This window comes from Protopterus annectens, chromosome 11.part0 (assembly GCF_019279795.1).
Source record: "Protopterus annectens isolate FY-2018-M chromosome 11.part0, PAN1.0, whole genome shotgun sequence".
NCBI classification, from domain to species: domain Eukaryota; kingdom Metazoa; phylum Chordata; order Ceratodontiformes; family Protopteridae; genus Protopterus; species Protopterus annectens.
Window position 1 is genome coordinate 719,866,491 of NC_056745.1, and position 21,421 is coordinate 719,887,911.

Below are 21,421 nucleotides of genomic sequence, written 5' to 3' on the forward strand. Positions count from 1 at the left end.
AACTTTTACAAGTTTGAACCTCATATAGTCGAGACCATAAGTTCGAATTTGTAAAAGTTTGAGCGTTTGAATGGAAATCTCCATAAACGGATTTTGTTCAATGGGGTGCGTTCTCAGAGTTTGTATATTTAAGTAGCGGGGGGTGCAGGCGTGCTTGCCCCCCTGCTTTAAAAGTTTACTTTGGTTCCTGTTTTTTTTTTTATCCACAGTTGAAGTTTTGCAACTTCAAACATAATGGTTCGAACATTATGTGTTCGAAGTTATAAGACTTCGACTATGTAATATAGACCCACTGTGAACATGTTAACATGGTTTGTTTACTTTTATATAAATGTATGTTTGCCTATGTCTTAAGTGATACTTTTCAATAAAGGTGTTAAAAATCCTGTTGTACTGACATGTTGCAAACAGCATTTACTTATACTTTTTAGATACAATCTCACTACTAATCTGCTGCTTAGTCTTTGTACATTACAGTCACTAAAGTTTTAATGTTTTTTTCTTGTTGCTTTAGTGGATGACTTTTTTTAGTCCATGAAGGCTGCTCAGTTAACAAAATGAAGATGCAAAGGCACCCCAAAAACACACAATGGAATAAATCTGTCTTAAAATTCAAGCTACTACATTAATATACAAACTTTAGATTGAGTAGCATGGGCTGAACAGCACGACATTACTGGAAATGCTAAACTGGTCATACTGCTTTACTCCCCTCTTTGTATGATTTGTGTTTGCTTCCACAAGCACAATGCATTAATTCAGTGGAAATGAATAAAGCATTTCTATGATCTGCCATGAGACAAAGGGAATAGCAAAGGCTTTGAAATGTTCACCAAATCAGCACAACAACAAGCAGCAGTGTCACTTTGAAAGAACTGCAAGCAGCATGACAGGAAGAAAAAGTACAATCAGCAGAAAGGTTACCATGCAGATTAATGGGGCACTGCTTTACCAGAGGACACTTCAAACTGTCCTGAGCTAGTAGCATACAGAGATAATGCTCTGTCTATGGCCCAGGAGACCAACATTTGATTAGCAGTTCAGGCACTTGATGGTGCTGGCAGTGAAATGACCATGCCTATGCTAGATGAGGGAAGGGGACAAGCTGGGCAGTGTATTCTCTGAGCCTCAGTACAGGCCAGAGCTCAGTCAAAGAACATCACTGAGCTGGGCATGTGGGAGGACTGGGGAAGCAGAATACTCAAATAGCCTGGGGTCATGTCATCAGGTCACTCCACACTGCCAGCCCAAACTAATGCAGGATGTCAGCATGTGAGGCAGTCTGCACAGGACATGTTACTTACACTCTGTATTCTTTTAGTGATGAACACACCCTGTATTCTTTTAGGGATGAACCTCTGTGATCATTCCAAATGTTAGATGTGCCTTGTTAGGTACATACCAAAGAGGACATTGTACTCAATGATAGTCTGATGAATTCTGAATATAGTGGAATAATGATCTCCTTGGATCTTGATGGTATACCTTTGTTTATAAGTTGCATAACATAGAATGATTTCCTCGCTACTGTAGACACATAATAGTCAAAGACTAGATTACTCTCTGTGTGTGACCCCAAGTCCCTCACTACTGGGTCAGCTCTTAGGGTTATGTTGTCAGTATACTGGTTACCAGGGTGGAAAACTTCCCAAAGAATACTATGGTTCTGACACAAGTTCTTTGTCTGTTCTTTGTTATTTGTTGATCTTCCTGGTGAACCTTAGAGTCAGTGGAGATTCTATAACTACTCTTAACTTGTAATTGTCTGTACATGTGGTCATTCAGAGGCCCTTGACATTGGCTTTGACTTTGGAAAAATAAATGCCAAAAAGAAGTAGTCCCAGGACTGATCCCTGTGGGATTCCGGTTGTGACTGGCCTCTTTGTAGAAGTGTATTCACCATTTCTAATTTTCTGGGTCCTGTCTCTGAGCCAACTGGCTATCCACCAGGTGAGATAAAGGTTTATACCTAAACTCTTGTGTTTGCCAGCAATACCCAAGTGAGATATTGTGTCAAATGTCTTGGACAGGTCACGTTAGGCAGTGTGAATTGTTTTGACCTTATCCATTGCTTTGGTGACCTTCCCAAGGAAGTCCATCAGGTTGAGTAGGCATGACTTGCTCTTGATGAAATGAATTGAGTTGAGTCCCATGTGCAGAGCTTTCCTAAATCATTACCGATCATTTCCATGATAATTCTTTCCATGGCTTTGCATATGAGACTAATGAGACTTGTGGATTTGCAGTTTCAGGGGTCTGTAGATGGCCCACCTTTATGCAGAAGGATAACTATTCTTCTCTCCGTTCATTAGACATGAAGCCTGCTTGGAGGTTACTGTTAAATAGTGGTTCCAGAGGTCTTGACAGGTCATATTTCATGGTATTTAGAAGGCATTCTGGGATGTTGTCTGGGCCTGTTGATGCAGTGCTCTTTGCCTTAGAGAGAGAGACAGAGAGCAATGAGGGCCTGTTCCACAGCGATAATGGCTAATTACATTTTATGGTACTTCCTGAGGAGAGGTTGAAAGGGAGAAAGGAGTAATGTTACCGCTGAATATGTCTCCCAGTAGGCTTGCTATATTTTCTGGCTCAAAATAGGTGGTTCTATTAACAATGAGCTCTACAGACAATTGTGTATTGTCTTTGAGGTTGCAGACATTGCTAAAGCATGCCTTCTGGTTGTCTTTGGCCTAGGAGGCCAGCTTTAACTCAATTCTGGCTTTGGAAGACTTTATTTTTCCTCTGAGTTGTTTCTCTAGTTTCAGGAGAGTGCTTTTATCCTGCTGAGAGCTGCACCTCCTAATTTTTGCCAATATTTTCTTTCTTCTGACATAGAGACTGTGATATAGATAAATATTGCCAGCTCAGGTACTTGGAATCTTGTAAATAAGTCTATGTTATTTGTGAATATTGATATGATTTATACAGAAGTATGTGTTGAACAGGGATTGTACAGTACTGAGCTTCAATAATGTAAATACAGCATACACTTGCAAAACTTAAGAATGATTGAGGTTAAGTTACTTTATACCTGGGCCATAAACACGAGGTGTTATCTCTCAGTTTCAATGTAGAAGCAGACACAACATCTAGAGCTAGAAGTTTTTTTATATTGTCTTGAAAGAGAAGTAATTACTAGGGTTAAGATGCAGAAGTGTTTTACTGCTTTATGAATTCCTATCAGCTGCAAAGATCTGAGAGATATGTATTTTTGCACAGAGATGTTAAATGTTGGACATTGGGGGATTAGCTTGGGAACTAATGGCAGGTGACAAAAAGTGATGTCATCCAGGCTAACCTAGCAGTAATATTTGATATTAATTTAAGAACTTTCTCAGAGAGAGACTGGGCATTTTGTATTTTGTCTTGGACCTAGCAAGAACATCCACTCATCATCACCATCTGCAATTGCCTTGTTGTAAGTAAGATTTAGGGCATAGTGTCTCTTTTAGATATAAATAGGAATATAGTAAAGATTAGTTTAGATGTTTTCTGTATTTATTTGAGACTGCCCTGCAATGTTGTTTTAAAATATTTCCTGTAATTTTGAACTCAGAAGTAACTGTTTGTTTCCTTAGTATTGTCTTCTTCTTTTCTTATTTATTATTAAATATATTTAAACCTATCTCTGTGGCTGATATTTGTGAGACATATTTAAGCTCATAGAGTACTTGCATATGTATTTGGTGACACTGTACAAGCCACTCCTAAATAGCTTTGCATGTCTTACTCAGACTACCATTTGGATAATTGTAGCATTACACAATAGGATTGAACACCCTTTGTAAGGGCCTTATAGTAGCTGATAAGTAGGGGCTTGTGGAGTGGAAACTACCTTATAGCCTGGGCAGAAGGGGGCATAGCTAGTAAACCTGTGCCAGCCATCCGCAGGTGTGTGTGTGTGTGTGTGTGTGTGTGTGTGTGTGTGTGTGTGTGTGTGTGTGTGTGTGTTTGTGTTTATATATAAATCAAATCTCAAAGTGTATCTGTGTGTGTGTGTGTGTGTGTGTGTGTGTGTGTGTGTGTGTGTGTGTGTGTGAGTGTGTATGTGTCAGCTGGGCAGGGACACGATGCACTGGTTAGACAGACAGGGTGCTGGAGGTCTTGGCTTGGCCCCTCAGCTGAAATATTAACCCTATAGCTGTGCCAGTGGGGAGTCTTATCAGGGATCTGGAGAAAAGAGGGACAAACCAGCCCCAGACTGCCTCTGATCTCTGTGTACTCTTAAGAGAAATTGCACTTTACTGTGTGTGTACTTGTCATCCTGCCAGTGTGTACGTCCCCTAGCAGTTGCCAGTGGGGAGGATTGTGGCTCCTTAATTACTGGGCCAGTGCAAGGGCAGGATATATTAATTGATTGTCAGTGGTGGGATAGCCACATCACATATTACTAAACTACACTAAAAAGTTCAAGTCTCAAGATTTTATTACATCCCTTATGCACTCCAATTGGAAACCCCACAAAACTCTACCCCTGAATAGTGCAGTCGACTGCTTTAACTCCACATTTTTAAACATTCTAGATAATATGGCCCCTATCAGGACGATACGAGCAAAATCTAATTGCTTTCCTTGGCTCACTAAACAGACTAAATGACTCCTAAAATAAAGGGATAAAGTATGGCATGAATGGAACCAAAAAAGTCAATAGCTACTCACCAGAAGTATATCCACTTAAGAAACAAAGCCAAAACCCAGATAAGATTTGATAAGAAGGATTACTATACTAGCTTACAAGCTAGATATAAAAGAATCCCCTAAAATTCTGGAACTCATTAAACAAAATACTACAACCAGGCCAAACCAAGACCCCGCAACCAACAACAAGTAATCCCCTAAAATGTGTTTCAACCCAGTTTAATAAATTCTTCATCAACTCCATCAAAACCCTTACTAACCAAAACTCCCCATCACTGCCCATCAACCTAGCATCTCAACTAGATAATAACAACACCTTCTCCTTAAAATCCATCCCAACATATACTATATACAAATACTTGCTCAAGCTAAAACCCACAACCCTGGCAGCTGCCAACCTACCCTCAACATTCTTAACAATAGCAGTTGAAGCCATCTCCTATCAAGTTTCCCTACTAATTAACCATTCCATATCCAAGCAACGCATCCCCGCCTTATGAAAAATTGCACACATCATACTCCTACACAAAGGGGGTACCTCCACAGACTTCTTCAACTACCGGCCCATAGCAATCCTATCCCCTCTATCAAAAATCCTTGAAAGGTGTGTTCACACCCAAGTACTTAACCGTCTCCTTGACAATAACTTACTTACAAACACTCAGCATGGCTTCCGCCCTTACCATTGTACTACTACTGCCTTCATTAACTGCACTAATACCACTAATCAACTTAGAAATAAAGGGGACCTAGTATTAGCCATCTTCTTAGACTTATTGAAAGCCTTCTATACAGTCTCTCATAACAAACTACTGATTGTCCTGTCCAAACTGAACCTAAGCTATTCCACTTTAGCCTGATTTCAGAACTATCTCACCAAATGGCAACAGGTGGTGCGGTGGAACAAAACTCTTTCTACCTTGTTACCAGTGACAATGGGTGTGCCCCAAGGGTTTAGTCTCAGCCTCCTCCTCTTCAACCTGTTTACAAATAATCTCCAAAATGGCACAACTACAGCCACCCTTATACAGTATGCAGACGACTCTACAGTCATATGTTCTGCCCCAACCTTATCTGAACTACAAAGCATAGCCCAAACGTCCTTCAATGCTATTGAATCATGGCTGACAGATGCCCAATTAATCCTGAACCCAAATAAAACCAGACTCATGCTCTTCCACCCCACCAAACTTGAAATCAATCCACTCACTTCAACATCACATCCAGCAATAACACTGTGATCGTACCAGTAACATCCACCAAACTTCTTGGTGTTATTATAGATCAAAATCTGAAGTCTGACTTATACATTGCCCAAACTATAAAAAAAGTACACAAGAAAATAGGTACCTTACACAGATGCAAAAACTACCTAACCACCAACTCTAGAATAATCACTGCCAGAACTCTTCTGTCAACTCTGCTGTACGCTTCACACATCCTTACCAACCTTTCAAAATCAGAACTAACCAAGCTAGATGCCTGCAATAATAAGATAGCTAAATTTGCCACTAGTTGTCCTACTAGAGCCTATCATTGTAAGTCCCTAAGACAACTATCTTGGTTAGAACTACCTTGCCAACTCATCCTCACACAACTCACTACCACTCACCAAATGTTCTATAAACCCCAAAATACTCCAGCTCTACAAGGGTTCCTCAAACCCCATAAAAGTACCCATCCACTAAGATCCACTAACAAAGCACTAATGGAAGTAACCAGGAGTAAAAACAGCTCAGGTGACTCTCTATACTCATGCTACATTGCTAAACAGTGGAATGCCTTACCACTTAAAATCAGAAGTATAACTAGTTCAAAAAACTTCAAGCATCACATTAAAGCCCATCTTATCAATTTCTGGACTTGTACATGTAGTGGGAATGGGTAGCCCATACCATGGAACTAACTCTTATTAAAATTTTTAATAGCTAATGTAATGAGCATTGAATGTAAGTCATATGACTACCTTTGTTTATTTTTTCTTCTCACTGTTAATATCTAGTAGATGCTAAGTCTCCAGTTTGGTATGTTACCTGTATATATGACTAAGTATCCTAACTGTACTCATTGGTCACCATATTATCACCTCCTACTATTGTATTAACTGTCTTCTAGCAGCATTGTTAACTAAAACCATAGGGTCCTGTCTTCCCCTCAAGCAATTTTGTCTGTTTTAGACTTTGACCAATATGAATGCATGTTACTATTTTATCTCCATTGTATTTTAAGATTTGTTTCTACTAACAAAAATGTCTACTAACAACGGAGCTTTTCTACCCGGGCCTCTGCTGAAAAAGGGTTTTATGCCCAGTCAGACTCTTCCAGTAAACAAATGTAAAATAAAATCAATAAATTTCAATTGGTTGGGGCTAAGTAAAGTACAGTTTTGTACCTACCATAAATGTAGATGTCCGAATTGGATAGCATCTGCAGTCATAACAACTGGGTTGTCCTGTCGTCAGGCAGCCCTTCAGTCGGCCGGATTCCAAAGTCCGGGTCCGGCTTCGGCTGATGTCGCACTTCACCCGACGTCATCTCTGTTGGTCTTCGGGTATAAAAGCATCAGCCGATGCCATTTTCTTCAGTGTTTCTTGCCCCAGATGCCAGAAGCCCTCTAGAAGGCTAAACATTTTGGATAGATGCCAATGTTTCCAAAAGATAAAGGTAAACACAAAAATAAGCATGTATGTACATAAATACAAACAAATACACCATGAAAGAAGTCCCCCCACTAGCTAGCTATTAGAAGGGTAAACACCCTAGGAGTACCACAGAGGGGAAGGAGGGAGGGTAATCCTGACTGCAGATGCTATCCAATTCGGACATCTACATTTATGGTAGGTACAAAACTGTACTATGTCCTTCATGGATGCATCTGCAGTCATAACAACTGGGTAGAATACCATAGCCAACTAGGGGAGGAGGATAAAGGTAGATTATGGTGTGTTTAGGATCCCTTGCAGAACAGCAGTGGCAAACCCTGCTCGGGATCTGGAATATAGAGGTAAATTATAATGCTTGGCAAATGTATGCACGGAGGTCCAAGTAGCCGCCTCAATAATGTCTTTGGTAGCCACTCCTCGTAAGAAGGCTGTGGTAGTGGCTGTTGCCCTTGTAGAATGAGGTCTTATGTTATGTGGAATTTGCTTTCCATGGAAGGAGTAACAGAATCGTATGCAATTTCCTATCCATTTGGAGATTGTCTGCTTGGAAATAGCTTTTCCTTCCCTTCCTGTTGCATAGGCTACGAAAAGTTGGTCAGTCTTTCTGCTATTTTTTGTTCTGTCCAAGTAGTAGCGTAGCTGTCTATGTACATCCAAGGTATGCAGTATTCTTTCCCTCTGTTTTGTGGGTTGGGAAAGAAGGTAGGTAGGTGGATTGCCTGGTTTAAGGACACTCTGGATACCACCTTAGGCATAAATGTAGGATTAGTCCTCATGGACACTCTATCTTGGTGGAAGATTAGAAAGGGTTGCACTGCCATTAAGGCCTGTAGTTCTGAAACCCTCCTTGCTGAAGTAATTGCCAGTAGGAAAGCAGTTTTCCATGACAGGTGTTGTAGGTCTGCTGTTGTTGCTGGTTCAAAAGGTGATAGTGTCAATTTTTCTAGCACAAAGTTCAAGTCCCAAGCTGGCAATGGTGGTTTCCTTGGAGGTTTTACATTCTTGATTCCTCTGAGGAACTGCCTGAGCAAAGGGTGTGAAAAAACAGGTGGATCAAAGCTGTATTCTGCTGAAATGGCTGATGCATGAATTTTGATGGAGGAGTAGGACAGGCCTGAATGAAGTAGTTCGGCCAGATACTCCAGAATGTTGGGCATATCTATGTTTGATACATCTTTTCCTCTTTCAGAACTCCAAATGACAAACCTTTTCCATTTCCCAGCATAGTTCCTTCTTGTTGAAGGCCTGCGTGCTTCAAGAATAATGTCTTTAACTCTTTGTGAAAGCTCTGGATTAGCAGTTGCTATGTGATGTTCCATGCAGTCAGTTGCAATGTTTTTAGGTTTGGATGCATGGTGCTGTAGTTGTTCTGAGTTAGCATCAAAGGCATCAGGGGTATTGGCCACATATTGTTCCGAGACATGTTCCTCAGCAGTGGGTACCAATGCTGTCTTGGCCAGTTTGGAGCTATCAGGATTATCCTTGGACGTTCCTCCTTGATTTTTAGTAGTACTTTGTGTATCAAGGGAAGAGGTGGGAATGCATAAGCTGTTAGGCCTTTCCAGCTGAAGGAGAGCGAGTCCACTTTCCATGCTAGTGGGTGGAATGTCCTTGTGCAGAATTTTTTGAGCTGGTGATTGAGAGGTGATGCGAATAGATCTATCTGAGGCATTCCCCATTTCTTCGAGATGGTCTTGAAGATGTCCGGGTGCAGCTGCCATTCGTGGACATCCGATGTGGTCCTGCTTAACATATCTGCTAGAGAGTTTTCTTTTCCTGGTACAAATATTGCCTGTAACTGGATGTTGTAGCTGAGTGCCAGGGTCCACAGTTCCAAAGTCATTCTGCATAGGGGGTAAGAATGAGTGCCTCCCTGTTTGTTGATGTACCACGTGACTGTGGTGTTGTCTGTCCTTATCATCAACTGGCCCTCCTTGAGAAATGGTCTGAACTTTTGGATTGACAGTTTTACTGCCAGCATTTCTTTTAGGTTGATGTGCAGGTGGAGTTGATCCTGGGTCCACAATCCTTGCACGCATTTGTCCAGCATATGTGCCCCCCATCCTAGGTCTGAAGCATCTGTTGTGATGGTCTGGCTTGCTTGACCTTTGCGAAAGGGCAGGCCTGGGTTTGACTGGCATGCCTGAGCCCACCATAGGAACTCCTGTTTTAAGCATGGTATTAGTGGGATTTCCGTTTCTAGGCTGTGTCTGTGTTGGGACCATAAATTCTTTAGGTACCACTGTAGTTTTCTCATATGTAGTCTGGCAAATGGAACCAAGATTATGCATGATGCCATGAAACCCAATGCCTGCAGTACCTTTCTTGCTGTTAACTTGTTCAGATTTGTTAGTGCCAAGAAGTAAAGAGGGAGTTCTTTTTGTTTTTCTGTAGTTAGGAATGCCATTTGTCTTACTGTGTCCAATTCCGCTCCCAGGAAAGTCCTTGTTTGGGATGGTACCAGTCTTGACTTTTGTAAATTGACTGTGTATCCCAGTGCTTGAAGCAAGTAAATGACCCTTTGTAAATCTGTTGTCAGCTTGCTTTTGTTGTCTCCTTGTATCAGGCAGTCGTCCAGGTATGGATAAATTTGAATTCCCTGTAGTCTGCAATGGGCGATTACTGATGCCAGGCATTTTGTGAATACTCTGGGCGCAGTAGATAAGCCAAAGTGCAATGCTGAGAATTGATAGTGCTCTGATCCTGCAAGAAATCTGAGGTATCTTCTGCAGATAGGTCGAATGGGGACGTGCAGGTATGCCTCCTTGAGATCTAGAGTTACCAGCCAACACTCCTTGCCCAGCATGGGAAGAAGTTGCTGTAGGGTCAGCATTTTGAATTTTGGGACAATGATGTAAGTATTTAGGGTGGACAGGTCTAGAATTGGTCTCCAACTCTTTTCCTTTCTTGGAACTAGGAATAGTCTGGAGTAGAACCCCTTTCCTTGCTCTGCTGTTGGCACTTTTTCCACAGCTCTCATGTTTGCTAACTCCATTATCTGTTGTAGAGCCTCTGTTTTTTGATTTGGAGGTAGATTTGGCATTCCTCTTTTGACTGGTAAAGTGTGGAAGTGGAACCGGTAACCTTGATCTATGGTTCGTAAAATCCACTTGTCCTTTGTTATGTGGTGCCAGTTTTTTGAAAATAAGGTTAGCTTTCCGCCTAGAGGAGCTGCTATTTGTTCCCTGGTAGGCGGATTTAGGATTAAGTCACTGTGGCTGTGTTGATGTAGAGGCAGGGGTTGAGTCTGTGCCTCTGTTGTTACCTTGCCACTGTCGTCCTCTGTAGGCACCTCCTCTGGATTGGTTTCTGCCTCTGGAACGTCTATTCCTGCCCCTTTGGGGTCTTGTGGAGTCAGGAAAGGACCAATTTTTGGCAGGCCAGTTCCTGCTAAACCTTGGGGGTTGAACCTGCAAGAAATCTTTAACTGTCTGGACTGATTTTGCCTTTTCTTCCATTTTCTTCATAACCTGCTGGGCAGGTGTACCAAACAAACTTGTTTTATCCATAGGAGCATCTAGCAATTTAGATTTAACATGATCCGGTAAAGCTTGCTCCTTTAGCCATGCATGCCTTCTAATTACTGTGCCAGTCATGGCTGATCTAAATGAAGCCTCCAGTGCATCATAGCCACATTTTAAAGAATGGTTACTAACCTGCTGTATGTTATTTACCATTTCTAATACATAATTCTTATCAAGAGATTCATCAGTGGTTAGCTTTTTAGTTAACTGATCAAGCATAAACTCTTGGTATTGTATCATGTGAAACTGACAATTTAAAGCTCTAGCTGAGAGAGTGGCTGAAGTGTAAACCTTTTTACCCCATCTGTCTAATGACCTTGCTTCCCTTTCAGAAGGAACAGGGTTTTTAGCTATGGTCGCGGCTACTGCCTTGGGACCCTGGGATATAGTTTCGTGGTCTGCAAGAGGGGCCTTGTAAAGGTGGTGATGAGTATCTGGCACCCTGTAAAATCTGTCTGGTTTGGCAGGGGCTGGGGGTAAAGAATCTGGAGCGGAGCAGACATCATTGAAAGCATCATCCACCACAGAGAGAACAGGAGGGATAGCTAAGGGCCTGTGCTGTGGAAGGTGCAAAAAAGTCCTAAGTCTTTTCCTGGAGTCTGAAAAATCCTGTTGCTGCCATTGGAACTGTTCTCGCATGGCATGCAAGGTTTCCCCAAAGGAGAATTCTTCTGGAGGGGAAGCAGCTGGAATGGATTCTTCAGCATCAGAATCTTCAAAATTGGAGAAAGGAGCCTCTGGCTGGTCAGTTATGTCTGATTCATCAGCAGAATCATCAGAGGACACTGGCTCAGGGGGCTCTGCCCTAGGTCTCTTCTCTGGGGGCTGAGAGGCCCTGTCTGGGTGAGATTGAGATCCTCTAATTAAAGAAATTAAATCTTCTGCCAAAGTAAGCATTTGAGAACTGGAAGAGGGCCTGGTTGTGGGGGGTTTAACAGGCACTGTTTTAGTAGTCTTGGCTGCTTTAGCCCTGGCGAAGGCCTTAATGGACATGGCTGCTGGAGGCCTAGCAGCACCACGTGCTGGGGTAGAGACATCCAAGGGAATGGTGTCTGATAAGTCAATGGTAAGCACCGTAGTGGGTAAAGTTTCTGAGGCCGATTCAAGAGTGTTAGCAGGGACCTCAGTTGTAGAGACAGCTTGAGGTGTATTTTGATCAGTTTTCTCGGTTTCGGCCGAAACCGAGACACTCGCGGTTTGCTTAACCATGGTTTCGGCCAAAACCGCGGACCGCGAGTGTCGGTCTTTTTCTTTGCGTTTTTTGGCAGAATGCGTAGTCGGAGGATCCGACGGCATAATGTACGCAAAATCAGAACCGAAAAACTGTTCTGCAAACTCTGACCGACGTCTAAGTGTTCGTCGGTTGAAAGAAGCACAGGACGAACAGGCTGCTACGTCGTGGGCTGGGCCTAAACAAGGCAGGCAGTAAGAGTGGAAATCTTTATGAGGTATTTGTTTCCCACAGGTTAAACAATTATTAACTTTTTCTGACATCGGCTGAGGCAAGAAAGAGTCCCCAACGGGGTACTTAGCTTTAGAAGTCTTCGAAGTAGTATTCGGTAGAAGTAATCTCTGGATCCGACCGACCGGCACTTGCGAACAGCTTCTGCTTTGGGCGCCACACGGCAAGAAAGACTGAAGAAAATGGCGTCGGCTGATGCTTTTATACCCGAAGACCAACAGAGATGACGTCGGGTGAAGTGCGACATCAGCCGAAGCCGGACCCGGACTTTGGAATCCGGCCGACTGAAGGGCTGCCTGACGACAGGACAACCCAGTTGTTATGACTGCAGATGCATCCATGAAGGACATCATACCACTACTTATCTTACCAAGGGTTATTGGCAGGTGTCCTTGACTCCCAGTGCTAGAGAGAGGTCAGCCTTTGTGACTCCGTTTGGCTTGTATGAGTTCACGAAGATGCCCTTTGAGATGAAAAATGTCTCAGTGACTTTTCAGAGGCTGGCAGATAATATCCTAGCAGAAGCAGGAGATTTTGCCCTTGATTACCTAGATGATATTTCCATCTACAGCCATTCCTGGCAAGAGCACCTTCAGTATGTCAGGGAGGTGCTGGGCAGACTACACAGGACAGGGCTGACCATTAAGCCCAGCAAATGTCAGGTGGGTATGGCAGTGGTCTCCTACCTGGCACATAGAGTGGGGAGTGGTAAGATCAGGCCAGAACCTGCCAAAGTGGAAGCCATTCAGGCATTGCCTGCCCCTGTTACCAGAAAGTAGGCGAGGGCATTCCTAAGGACAGCGGGGTATTACAGAAAGTTTGTCCCCAGTTATAGTACCATAGCTGCTCTCCTCAAAGATCTGATAAGGAAAAACAAGCCACATAAGGTAGTGTGAGCAGGCATTCCAGAAGCTTAATGTAGCTTTGGGAGGACTCCCTGGGTTAGCCAGTCCAGATTACAGCAAATAATTTGTTGTGTAGGTGGATGTTTCAAACCATGGGGTGGGGACTGTACTTAGCCAGCTTTCTTCAGATGGAAGACCAGTGGTATATCTCAGTCATAGGCTCCAACCCAAGGAGGAATGTTATGCAGCTGTAGAAAAGGAATGCCTAGCCATAGTGTGGGCACTGCAGAAACTTCAGCCTTACCTGTATGGAAGGAAATTCACTATAGTTACATACCTCAATCCCTTAACATGGCTACATTGAGCCAGCCAGCAAAATGGCAAGTTACTAAGGTTGAGCCAAGGGTTGCAAGCATATGATAAGACAATACAGTACCTCGGTGGGGTTAGCAATGCCAACACAGATGGGCTGTCAAGACAGGGAATGGGGTAAAGTATTCCCAGATAGGCTCAACCCTCTCTAGCAACATTTCTCAAAGTTCACTTGAAAAACTAGCAAAACCTAAGAATAAATGAGGTTAAGTTACTTTATACCTGGGCCATAAACAAGAGATGCTATCTCACAGTTTCAATGTAGAAGCAGACACAATGTCTAGAGTTAGAAGGTTTTGTATTGTCTTGAAAGAGAAGTAATTACAAGGTTTAAGATGAAGAAGTATTTCATTGCTTTATGACTTCCTAGCAGCTGTGAAGATCTGAGAGATATGTATTTTCACACAGAAATGTTAAATGTTGGATATTGGGGGTTTAACTTGGGAAGTAAAGTCAGGTGACAAAAAGTGATGTCATCCAGGCTAACCCAGCAGTAATATCTGAAATTAATTTAAGAACTCTCTCAGAGAGAGACAGGGCATTTTGTATTCATATTGGACCTAGCAAGAACATCCACTCATCATCACCATCTGCACTTGCCTTGCTGTAAGTAAGATTTAGGGCATAGTATCTCTTTTAGATATAGATAGGAAAATAGTAAAGATTAGTTTCAATGTTTTCTGTATTTATCTGAGACTGTCCTGCAATGTTGTTTTAAAATATTTCCTGTGATTTTAAACTCTGAAGTAACTATGTTTGTTTCCTGAGTATTATCTTGTTCTTTTACTATTTATTATTAAACATATTTAAACCTATCTTTGGCTGATATTTGTGAGACATATTTAAGCTCATAGAGTACTTGCATATGTATTAGGTGACACTGTACAGGCCACTCTTAAACCGCCTTACCTGTCTTGGTCAGACTACCATTTGGATAATAACATTACACAGTAGGACTGGACACCCTTTGTAAGGGCCTTACAGTAGCTGATAAGAAGGAGATGGTGGCAGTGGAAACTACCTTATAGTCTGGACAGAAGGAGGCATAGCTAGTAAACCTGTGCCAGCCTTCCCCCAGGTGTGTGTGTGTGTGTGTGTGTGTGTGTGTGTGTGTGTGTGTGTGTGTGTGTGTGTGTGTGTGTGTGTGTGTGTGTGTGTGTGTGTGTGTGTGTGTGTGTGTGTATGTGTGTGTGTGTGTGTACATATGTGTGTGTGTTTGTATATAAATCAAATCTTAACTGCATGTGCGTCAGCTACCTGGGAAGAGACATGAAGCACTGGTTGGACAGAGAGGGTACTGGATGTCTTAGCTTGCCCCCCCCCCCCCAGCTGAGATCTTTGCCAATGCGGAATTTTATTGGGGATCTGGAGAAAGAGGGAGAAACCAGCCCCAGACTGCCTCTGGTCTCTGTGTGGTCTTAAGGGAAACTGTACTTTACTGTGTGTGTACTTGTTATCCTCCCAGTGTGTATGTCCCCTAGCTGTTGCAAGTGGTGAGGACTGAGGCTTCTTGATTACTGGGCCAGTGAATGGGGCATCACAGAGACTACTGATGTGACTCCACTGAGGTGGCTTGTTTTTTTTTAGTTAATTATGTACTTATTCCTGGTGGGTACAGCTGCCTCTATGCAGCTGTTAACTTGCTTATATGGTGTTTATGTGAACCGTTCCACATAGGCAGCAGTATTATTTGGGTTTATGGGGGCCTGAAATTTTGCTATAGCAGAAAGTTAGCCTTAGAGTTACTCCTGAATATTCCAGGGTTAGCTGAGGTTCTGAGTTTTATTTTTACTTCAAAGTAGACCATTTTATGATCTGATCTTACTGAAAAGAACATTACACTGGGGGAGGGTGTGTGTGTGCAGTGCTGTCCCATATAATTGAGGACCAGATCCATTACATTTGTGCCCCTGGTCACCATATTGACAATCTGGTCCAAGGAACTTGTGTTTACAAAATCCAGGAATCTCTACGCATGCACATTTTATGTTGTATATGATTCTCAGTTAATAGCAGGGTAAATAAAGTTGTTAATGAACATGTTAGTTGGCTGGATGGTTGGCTGGATGGTGAGTGTTTACAGTAGGCTTAAATACAGGTTATGGGTTTCCTGGGTCATACAGGGGGACCTGTAGTTTGCAAGGAAGTGGTATGGGATTTTGTTTATGGTGATTTGAACATGGAGAATCTCAAGTGCATCATCCTGTTTGACCAGCCTTGAGGTATATTTAGGTTCATAGGTAGGTACTAGGCTATCAGCCCAAGGGCCTATGTAAGCCTAGCCAACAAGGTTCCCTGGCTTACGCCACCCAAGAAAGTTATTTTCCTGTGCCACTGTCGAGCAGAGACACAGAAGTGATCCCCGGGGTGTATTTCCTATTTCCCATCCACTCGTCAAGATTTTTTTGAAGAGTGCTAATGAAGAACTTTGCTTGACATAGATGGGTAGCCTGTTCCACAGTATGGGAAGTCTCTGGGACAGGACTCTATCCCTCCAGCATGTCCTGTTTATTGTGGTGACAAGGTTTAGGTCCCTAGAGCATGTAGCTCAGAGGGATTGGGATTTTTTTAGGTGTAGCATGTCCAACAATTCTGGGTTTGACATAGCTTTATATGTTAGGCAGAGATCACCACGGAGTAGGCAATATGCTATGGAATAAAGCTGGAGTTTTTTGAGACTGTCAGTGTAGGGCATTTGTTTGAGGCCAGTAATCCTCTTTGTGAGGTACTTCTGTGGCTTTTCCAGCTGCTGCAGATGTCTTGTGAGGTACATTCCAAAAGGGGCGTTGTACTCTATAATGGGTCTAATGAGTGTCGAGTAGAGGGGGAACATCCTGTCTATATAGTGGCTTATGTAAATGTATGGAAGGCATTACAGATTTGAACTGCCGATGTGCTCTCCGAGGCTTTAAACCATGTCTCAGTGATTGCACAGATATCAGCATTCTCTAAGGAGAGGAGAGCTTGTAGGGAGTCCAGCTTCTTATATGGCATTAAGCAGTGCGATTGAGACCCTTGGCCAGTTTATAGAATATTTGGAGACAACAACTACTTTTTTTATGTTTACCTATAAATATTCTGATGTGGCTGTAGATTTTCTTGATGTTTCAGTTGTAAGATCACACCTTGGCATAGATATAGCCCTTTACTCAAAACCATGTAGAAGGAATGATTTATTACATGCTAAATGCATGCATCCTACGCACTTGAAGCAAAATGTTTAGAAGGGCCAATTGCTTAGATTTGCATGCCTGTATATGAGGGATAGTGATATGTCTGCTCATTTTGATTTACTGGGAGAGGCTATGAATTGCATGAAGTCTCTTGGGCACTAAATGAGGCTATGTTGAATAGAGACACTAGGACTAGGCCTTTCTTTTCTGAGGCTATCCCTGTATCACTGCACAACGGTGAAGTTCATTGCTTGAGAATGTGAACCACCTATTCTGCCGATGCCCAATATGTTTGTGACATCATTAAGAAGAATTGGAGAATATTGATGTTTGATGCCAAGTGTAAGGAGCTTCTAGGTGAGCATCCATGTTTTACCTTTAAGAATGGAAAATCTCTCAAGAAGATGCTGTGTTATAGGTCTGCTACTAAAGTGCATAAGATTACATCCAACAGAGTTGGTACGTTTCCATGCAGGGGTTGTAATATATGGAAATATGTCAGAGTTGATTCTCACTTCTTTCACCCTGATTTAGAGCATGTTTTTGATTTCAAATTGTATGCTGACTGTAGCACAACTAATATTGTTTATTTGGCCGTTTGTGAAATGTGTCAGTCATTTTATGTTGGTAAGCCTAACAGATGTTTAAGAGACTAGATAAAAGAACATCTGTACAGTATTCAGCTAAACATATTTTGGGGTCTGGTCTTGAACATATCTTTAAATTTATGATGTTAGAGATTGCTAGAGAAAATATGAGGAGGTGATTTAAGAACTACTGAATGCCTTGAAATTAAATGGATTTTAGTTTTACAAGCCGTTAAAGGGTCTCAACGAGTTTTTAACTTTAAAACCTGTATTACGGTCACATGATTTGAAGCATTGGTATTTAATGATGTTTTAGTTATTTTTAGCTGGATCTGAGGAAGCACCTTATTTTGGTGCGAAAGCGCTTATCCTGTTAATTTATTTTATTAAAGTACATTGTTTTAGCCTACCCACAGCCTGACCAGTTTATTTTTCTTACAGAAATGAGTTGGCTGTCAGTAAACATGAGACAGTTTCTACATTGCGTCAGGATACCCATATCCATCAAGCTAGTTACAGAGATAGAGAAAAAGTTAATATCCACAGAAGCAGGCCCTTTTTTATACTGATTAGATAGCTGTAATAAGAATATAAAGTAATGACAGATGTATCTGGTTTGCAACTCTGTGGACAGTGCTTGCACAGCAGACTTGTTGCCGTGTGCAACTAGGAAATGGTGAAATTTCTAGTATGCGTTTACAGGAAAAATGTCAACTCAGGGTACCTATATCTATACAAGACACTGCCAAAAATTTGAGGGGAAACTATTTAAGTAGACCCTGATGATTTATGGATGAAGTATTTAGGGAGACATTCTGAAGTTGTTAGACAGCAAGTCATTGAGGAGAACAACCACCACCACTGTACAGAATATTATACTCATACAGTAACAGAAAGATTACATTCATAAAGTAACAGAAAATATTAAAATAAATCCTTTATCCTCCTCTATCATCTCATCCCATTTACCTTCCTTGCACCTCCTCCACTCCTTCCTTTCTTTGGGCTATTCTAACCCTGTCTTATCTTACAATGTCCTGGAATTTGAACAAGCCTTTACACTAACACATACTCTTATATAAAACCTGAAAATCTGGGCATACTGGTAATACCACACTACATATATATCCCTGTATTTAAAAAAATTCATATACAAGTTGTATAACTGCTATTTTTAATCAAAACTGTTTGTAACTGATGTAAAGTATGTCTGAACAAAGGAACTATTGCATGAAAGAAACTAACGTAGTGAAACAATGCAAATGATACCCATGATGTCTGCATTATGGAGCTTTTTCTCCCTTGGGTCTCTATTGAAAATGGGCACTGCTCAGTCAGGCTTTCCTGGCAAACAAATACTGATAAATAAGTAAATAAGCAAACAAATAAATAAGCAAGTGTATGAATGGATAAAGGAGATCTTGCCAACAGGGATATTTAAAAATAGGAGTGTAGAAAATAGCAGGAGGTGGCTAGATTTTAGTAAAGGAAATTAGCAAAGGAACCAAGTTATTGAGAGCAAATAACATGGGAGGGAAATGTAATAAATAGGATGAAGCTAAGCAGGTGTTTGGATGGCAGATTAAAGACTGTGATCTTAACAGGGTGTAGGCAAGGAGAAAGGGATAGAAGTGTGATCAACCAGTTTTGGTAGAATTTTTAGTTTTGTCTAGAATAAAAACTTCAGTTTAAAAAATAATAAGTAGAATGTAGAAAATACTGTATGATAACATTAAAAAAATCTGAGAATGTTAGAAAAATATGCAAAGAGAACACAAAGGTATTTTAGAAAGACAAAAAGGGAAAAAATGTAGGGTTTCCACTTATGCAACAAAGTCCAGAAGGTTTAGGATTTTTGCACAGAAGAGTTTCCATATATATTTTTATACTCCCAGTAGGCTTCAGAAGAGCTTGCTTTAGGTAGAGAGCAAATGTTAGAGATGGAATAGGGAAGAGAAAGATAATTGGGAGCCAAAATATCTGTCTCCTCCTCAACCCCCAAAAAACAAATTATTACTCTTCTCCCCAACCCCTAAGTCTGTCCCTCTTTCCTTTTCTATTGTGTCTAACAATGGCACTATCATATCACCTGATTCTTCTACTAAACTTCTAGGCTTTACAATTGATAATCAACTTAACTTTGATTACCACATTGACCTAACCATCAAAACAGTTAATAAAAAGATAGGTGCCCTCTATAGACTCAAGCCCTTTCTTACTCCTACCACCAGGGTGTCCCTTGCCCAAACTCATCTCATCTCTACGTTATTGTATGCCTCTCCATCTCTTATAAACCTGTCAAAATCTAACCTTCAAAAACTTGCCACAGCCTATCATAGCATTGCCAGGTTTGCCTCAGGCTCCCAATTTCGAACCCTTCATTGTGTTAATCTCAAAAAGCTCGGTTGGCTAGAGCTACAAAATCTTATTCTCCTACATCAACTAGTTATTACCTTTAAAATACTCCATTACCCTACCAATACACCCATACTTAATAACCTTATTGCCCCTTACAAGAATCTTAGTTCACTTAGATCAGCTAACAAACTACTAGTTGCTACTCTCAAATCTCACAATAAAGCTGGTGACTCCTTGTTCACAAATGTTGTTGGCTCACACTGGAATAAACTTCCCATAGAACTGACCACTCTAGGATCAGCACAACTTTTCAAGAAACAACTAAGGAACTATTTCAAATCTCACTGGCTTTGTCCTTGCTCTAATCCTGACTGACCTCAGCATCTTACTCTCCTTACAGTTCTTTACACTACTCCTCTACTTGTCACTATCACTAGTGCTACCCCCCTCTGTAGCTCTCCTTGAAATTCACTTCCATTTTAATTTTCATTAACACCTTCTGCTCTTTCTACTTGATATATTACTACAACCAGTCATACATCCTTTCTATTTAAACCTATATTTTGCTACTTATGGAACTACTTTGTTTCTTAAAAATAGTACCCTAGCACTAAAAGTGTTATCATTATTGTAAATACTGTATATATTTCTATAAACTTAGGGGTGAGTCACTATTTTCTCTCCTTCAACATTAGTATGATTGCATGGTTAAGATTATAGAACTAGGAATCCTCACTGTTTTGATTATATTCTGTTGTGTTTGCTTCTATACTATTACTAAGCTATTTAGCTCTCTTACATGTATATAATATTGTATCCTACTGTGCTTTTTTTTATGTACCTTGTTATGTTATGTTTGTACTAGTATATAGTGGAGTTTTTCTCCTCGGGCCTCTTCTGAAAATGGACATATATCCAACCAGACTAGCCCGGTCAACAAATGTAAAATAAATAAATAAAAATAAATAGTTTTTTGATATGAAAATGCTAACAAATTTTAAGAATTCCCTACAGATTACTGCAGACAGAAATGTTGAGGAGAGCAAATGGTAGTAACTAATGACATGTTTTTTTTTTATTTATTTGAATTTGTCTACTGGTGTAGTGCACTGATCAAATCTGACCAATTTTTGTCGCAGCCTGAGGTAAAAAACAGACTAGAGGTACAAAATAGACAAGAGTACAATAATACATAAGTGATAATAAAACAGCACAATGGTAGAGTAAAGCTTTGGATATACAGTTATTTTAGGTGATTTTCTTTTTTATTAATGTATGTGAACTCGTGTTTCAATTTAAAAGCTGATGATTTAATAAAGTTGTTTAAAAAATGTGTGTTCTGTGTTGCTAACCTGGTTTAAAACATCAACCCAGTCAGCATGCACATTTTACAATATTAATTTTTATTGTATAATGCTTATTGAATAATTTAAACCTTAATGTGGTGACCATTCAATGTAGTTGTAAAGTTTTGATATATATTCTATTCCATAACCTATGTTATACTTAAAGCAATTACATTACTCATGGTATTTACTTTTCTGGGTCCCTTCGGAAAATGCCCACTGCCCAATGAAGCCAACCTAGTTGACAATATATAAGAAGCAGGCAAATAAATAATCTCTCCCTCTGCATAAATTAGCTAAGAAAGGTAATATACTGCACATAAAACCTCTTCCAAGACGGTGAAATTTTCATAGGGACATTCCAGAGAATGGGCCTACTCGTCTTTATTTAGTCTTGTAGTATGTCCATAACTTCTGTATCTGATAAGACTAGCTCCATCCCGAATAACTAAT

At 40.9% G+C, this 21,421-nt stretch overlaps 1 protein-coding gene across 1 annotated transcript in view; it reads right to left on the reverse strand.

Annotated features, from left to right (window-relative positions):
* LOC122815573 (protein mono-ADP-ribosyltransferase PARP12-like) overlaps nucleotides 1-21,421 on the reverse strand; it is a 1,647,737-nt gene that overhangs the window by 1,450,362 nt on the left and 175,954 nt on the right. The window lies entirely within an intron of this gene.